This window comes from Triturus cristatus, chromosome 9, assembly GCF_964204655.1.
Source record: "Triturus cristatus chromosome 9, aTriCri1.1, whole genome shotgun sequence".
Lineage (NCBI taxonomy): Eukaryota > Metazoa > Chordata > Amphibia > Caudata > Salamandridae > Triturus > Triturus cristatus.
Window position 1 is genome coordinate 751,874,659 of NC_140592.1, and position 6,000 is coordinate 751,880,658.

Below are 6,000 nucleotides of genomic sequence, written 5' to 3' on the forward strand. Positions count from 1 at the left end.
CGACTATTGAACAGCGCATGCTCAAAGGTGTGACGTGATCCCTGCGGGCATTCAAAAACCTATAGTAAATGAGAGGGATGGGAAGCGCTACATACCTCTGCTAAGGAGAGCAGGGGTTCCAAGGGTTACGGGCAGGAGGGTTCCTGCTAGTGTGCCCTCTACGATGCAGGGCTGTATGCCATCCGCGCATCCAAAACATTTAAACACAAATTGGTGTTGGCTTGAGGGCGATTAGCAATCCACCTGGTGAGGGCATGGGTACAGCATGTCGTTTCGAAGATAGCGGGTGCGTCCAACTCAGGTGTGACGTCAGCAGGCACATCCGTGCATCCATCTTCCTGGCGTGTGCATGTCACAGAGTTCCTAGAAAGGTGCCAGGTCTCTTACAGGCGCTAGAAACACATGCAAAGTTCTATACATCTCCCGATCAGGTCCATATGCCTGTAATGATGGTAGGGGTGCCACTATCAGACCAGAATCATGCATCAAAATTTGGCAGGTGCCAATCTGGGACAGCTGTGGTGATCTGAAACACCCTGCAGTAGGCATGGAAGTACCGCTGATCACACTGAAGGCCACTGTGCCGCCACCGAAACGGGCCTCAAGAGGACATTAGTCGGGAAGAGCAGAGCCCCCCTGCAGTAGGATGGGGAGGGAACATGTTCTGTACCCCCAGAAGGAAACAGACAGCAAGCTGCTCCTAATCTCCCGTGCGGGCTGCGGTGCGGGCATCCTCTCAGAGATATGAGTCAACACACCATGGCACATGACGAAGAAACCAGCCACAGCACAGGAACAGGCCGTGACACGTGACAGATAACAGAGCCCTGGGCCTATGGACATGCCCCAGCACTGGCAAAAGGCACACAACAAATAAACGCACCCTCTGCACATCACCATAACATGCTGCTTGTAAGAGTCCGTGACACTGGCGAATAAACATATTCCGGCCTGTTCCCATGAGGAGCAGGGTCGAGACTGATTTGCATATGGCTGGGTCCAAACTAGGGTGGAGCGGCGAGCTACAAAACAATGCATATGGTCCAAGATCTCTGTGGGGAGGGGGGGGGGGGGGGTCACTTTGTTCAGCATTCCGTGTCATTAATTGTTCTTTTTCCATTACTGGTAAAAGGCACACCTCAAATAAACACTCTATGTGCACCTCACCATAACGCGCCACTTAACAGTCCATGGCAATGGCGAATAAACATATTAGGGGACCATGGACACACACTGACACACTGTATTGTAACTGCATTTATATAGCGCTTACTTCCCCTGACGATGCGTTGAAGCTCTTTTTCAGAGTGTAGCACGCAGGAGTGGCCTGTGCAGGTAAGTGCTGCAGTGGAGTTGTTGGGCGGGGGCGGGGGGGGGGGGGGGGGAGGGGTATTTCGCAGACGACCACTAAATAATTAATTTTCCCTCGCCGTCGTCTGTCAAAATCCCCCCCCCCCCCCCCAAACCTGGCCCTACCACTCTTACCTGCCCGGGCCGCTGCTGGCTAGCACCAGTGGCACGTGACTCCGGAACCAAATGGATTAGTGGTGAATTAGTCTAGGGAAATATGAAATTAATTTGAGCGGGGCGATACTGTGCTGGCACTTAGTAGCAGAATCGAGGGCACAGACTGAAATTCAGCAACGTCCATTAAACATGTGGCTCGCACAGTTGCAGTCACTTGTGGAAGAGATAGTGCACCCAGCCAGCTTCAGAAATACATCTCAGGTCCAGGAAAATGAATAGAAAAACTCTGGCCATCAGCAAGGCATAGAGCATGAAGTCACCAAAGACACAAAAGGGTGCCAAAGCACGTGGGGAATGAAGACACCCTGGGATCAGGAACACACCTTAACACTTGAGGAACAAACACTCCCTGGGCACGCCTGCACCCTGCCACACGAATAAGCTATGGCAAAAGAAAACCACATCCTAGGCACCCCAAGGTGCCTAGGGTGCACGCCACGGGTCATGGTGAGCAAATCACATGCTAGCTTGGCACAAAAATACAGTTTGGTGGTTTCTTCTCGTGTGGCACCAGTCGTTACCATGCTTACTACTGGGCACCATCAATCCTCACAAGGCCACCTGGCCCATTTAGGGTTGCCACCTTGCTCTATGTTGTCAGGAAGTCGTGTTTGCAGACATATGCCTTTGCGTTACATGTCTCTATTGTCGAGTGGAAGCCAACCAAGCCTACAAATCCCAGAATGCATTATTTGGCGAGAAGAAAGGGTAGTTCTGGTAACATTCAACCTCATACAGAGTGCCTCACAACTGAAACGAAGTCCTGGGTTTCAATCAAATTAGTGCCAACTCCTGTTTATTTACTGATGCAGTTTCCTCCAGATAAGTGTGTGCAGCCACAGCAATGCAACCAGGCAGCAGCCCCTAGCTGCAAAGACTGTTACCGTCATAGCATTGATCATGTGCTAGCACTATTCGCCCAGCGCCATTTTGGGGGCCTAATTAATGCTCCACACTTGGGCCCTCGTGAGAGAGTTGGTATTAGTTTTGCCCTTAACAAGATTACAATTTGGTTAGAAACACAGATGTTGCAGCCCACGATTTGCAGCAGGTCAGACTTGCCCAACGTGCAGGACAAATGTGTACATTTTTCACTGTCTGCATACACTGTACAAGAGCATACACGACTGATGCATTTATTTCCACTCAACAATGTCAAACATATAACTCAAAATGACCAGGCGCGCATTTTGAGGGGCCCCTTGGGGCAGGGGACACTCCTACGGGAGATCTAGGGGGATTGTAATCCTCTTCCTGTGCCACCCCCCTCCCTCAGCTCCACACCCCTGGCCTGCGCCCACTCCTCCCTGCACATGACTTCCCTGCAGTCGCTCTCTCCCAAACTTCGAGCCCCGCCCCTCGCGGCAGAATTTCTGCAGTTTGCCTAAAGTCTGGTTTCAATTAGTCACTGTTTCCAACCAGCGCATTCCTCAGGGCTCCGGGCGGAGGTTGGGGCCCCACCCAGCCAGCGAGCGAAATCTGCAAGATATTAAACTGATAGAGGAAGGGAGCGGCCGCGGAACAGACCCTGAAACCAGAGCCAGGGCGCGCAGCGACCACCCGCCCAAAACAAAGCCTTGGAGAGGCGGCGCACACCTCAAAACCAGGTCGGCGGGGAAGAACGGCAAAATAATAGAAGGAAACTGCAAGTGGAAACAGATAGGACGCTTAAAAGAACCAGACTTCCGAAAAGCACAACTGATCGGTACCGGAGTAATTTCTAATCCACCTGAAAACTTAACTAAACGCAGATCCACAAAAATAGAAAGAGGTCTTTCAATTTGCACCCTCTCCGCCCAACTCTTTCCAGCGAGTGCAAATCAACATTATTCCTCGTTTCGCGAGGACGAGCGGCTAAATCCCCGACTGCCAGCACGTTCACCCGCCGAGCTATCTCCACAGGCTCGCTGCGCCCCCATCGAAAGCCAGGAGCAGCACCCGGACTGCAGCCCCGCCCGCCCCCGCCCCCGCCCCAGGAATGCTGGCCAGGCCCCTCCCGGAGAGGGAACCAGCGCTCAGCCTGCAGCCAAGAGCCGAAGTTTGTTGTGAAAGAGTAGAGTGTTCTCGTCAAAGCTCAAGAACGAAGGAGGAGGGAAGAGAAGGGGGTGGGTGTCCGACTACAAATACCACCGAGCCCTCACCAAACAGAGCCAGGGGTGACCTGTGCAGAAAGAGATCTTACACAAAAAGACACCTCCACGGCGCCCTTGCATCTCCACCCACGGAACTCGCCCTCCCTTAAGCTATTAATACTTAAGAATTTAGGGGCATATTATCAAGCCAGGCGATAAAATTATCGCCGCTTTAGCGGCAGACAACTGCTGCTAAAACGGCGATAATGGGCTTGATAATATGCTCTATGGAATTCCAATTGAAGCCCATGTTAGCCGTCCTTCAGATCTAACATGGGCTTCATTTGGAATTCCATAGAGCATATTATCAAGCCCATTATCGCCGTTTTAGCGGCGATAATTTTATCGCCTGACCTGATATTATGCCCCCTAGATCACTAAAAGGTCCAGACAATAAAAAAAAAAAAACACACACCACAACACTCCCGCTCACATAAGCCCCATTCTCAAAATACAGCCCTCACCAAAAACCACACAGCGCGGATCCCCTACAAAACTACAAAGTTAAATTGCCCCTGTCCCAATAGCATGTCTAGAGGAAGAAACCTGCCCCAAAATATGAAAAAAAAAAAATCACATTGCAGCTCTGAACGCGTCTTCTCTGGGGCGGGGTGCATACGGAGTCAGGGCACCAGCGCTACAAGTCTCCGGACCCCCAGTTGTGCCACACCACCACAGCTGCAGAATGTACCAGGAGTTGAGAGACAGCACTGCACATCACCACACACACATTCATTTGTCCAACTACCTTGCAAAGTAGTGTTATTTGTTTAAAGTGTTGAAAGATAAGTTTGTATGTCAGAGTGTAATTCTCAATATCTAAATATACACATACATGGACACAGATTAAACCACATATATGCATACATCTTTGTAGGTGGTCCCCACCTGTTTATTCTGTAGCCCAATGTGCACTCCCTAAAATTCACTTATAGAAACGCCACTAACACCAAAACCCGCGGCGCAATAACCACGCCCTCCAAGACGCACACCCACAGCCTCGACCCTGCGCATGTGTCCAGACCCCTCAGTGCGGACCGACTCGCGCCACTCCACTCCTGCAGCACACCTCGCGGGCGTGGTCGCTGCTGGGAGGCTTGTGCTGCATGCAGTGAGCGGGTAGCGCTCCTGCGTACACACGGTCGTTCTCGCTGAACACCCAACATTTGCTTTACCAACTTTCTGGCTGGTTTCGACGCCACAGTAAAAGTCCGTGTACCGATGAGGCTGTGGCGCTAGATTAATCTTCTCACGCGCCCGCCCTACACAGCGCTACATTCCACATACTCCTGTGTATTACCAAGGCGTGGCTATGCGCGAAGGGCACCAGCAGGGGTCCTCTATGGGGTAGACGCAAATCTGCGTCAAAAGAGCCAACACGCACCCCTCCTAGTCACCGCAATTTGGACCGATCAATATGCAGAAGCGCTTCAAAGTTGCCCTAAAACTGTTTTGAAGTCTGTCCGGAGCCCCCACACTGAGGAGTGCGGGGCAAGAAAATCGTCCGAGCCCAGGAAAGTTTTGTAATCCAGGGACACTCTGGAGCCCGGGGAGTATCCGAACACGGGAGGGCTCGCGGACCAAGCTTCGAACCCAGGAAAAGTTTCCGAACTTCGGTTCCGGGGCAAAGGTCCAGTTGGGTCCATAGCAAGTCGGCGCAGGTGAACTCCTTACCTGTCCTTCTGGGGGTCGGGCTTCTAGGCGGCCATCCCGGGGGGCTCCCTGGTCCGGTCCGCTCCGGCTCTCGGTCTCTGCAGACGGAAAGCTGAATGCCCAGCTCGACTCCCGGGGTTGGGCTCTTGTAACATGGGCTGGGAACAGGCAGGAGCGCCTGGGTGTGTCTGCTCCAGCCCCGGCTGCCAGCTCCCTCCTCCCCCTCGCGCACACACCGTCCCTCCCTCCCTCCGCACTCTGACTGCTCACCAGCCCAGCCTTGCCTTTCTCTCTGTTCACCAACGACGGCGCTCCCATCAAGAAGTCAGCCCACTGCTCACCAACGACTAGCCCCATCGTAAAACCCTACAACAGTCCTACTCTCTTTTACTGCAGATGTGGGGGAAAGTTGCGAAGACCCTCTCACTCTGTGAGTGCACTAAACCCGCACGTGGACACAGGAACAGCATGGTTTTCGTTTCACTGCTGGGCACGGGACTCGCTCGTGGTGCAGGGAGGTACCCAATAAATGGTGCAGCAGGTGCAGTGGCACCGGGCATGGTCAGCGAGAAGCCATATAGATCTCAATTCCAGTATTTTTTGTACCCGCCATGGGCTCGTTTCAGTGCTTGCATTGGGGGCCATGGCATCTTTACTAAGGGGGGGGGGGGGGGTCCGCCTCAGGTGA

At 52.8% G+C, this 6,000-nt stretch overlaps 1 protein-coding gene across 1 annotated transcript in view; it reads right to left on the reverse strand.

Annotated features, from left to right (window-relative positions):
- The window catches only part of AHNAK (AHNAK nucleoprotein), a 113,021-nt gene extending 107,494 nt beyond the window's left edge, over nt 1-5,527 (reverse strand). The window contains exon 1 of the mRNA XM_085626051.1: nt 5,334-5,527. The gene's annotated coding sequence lies outside the window, so the exon portion shown is untranslated. The remainder of the gene's footprint in view (nt 1-5,333) is intronic.
- Nucleotides 5,528-6,000: the final 473 nt, after the last annotated feature.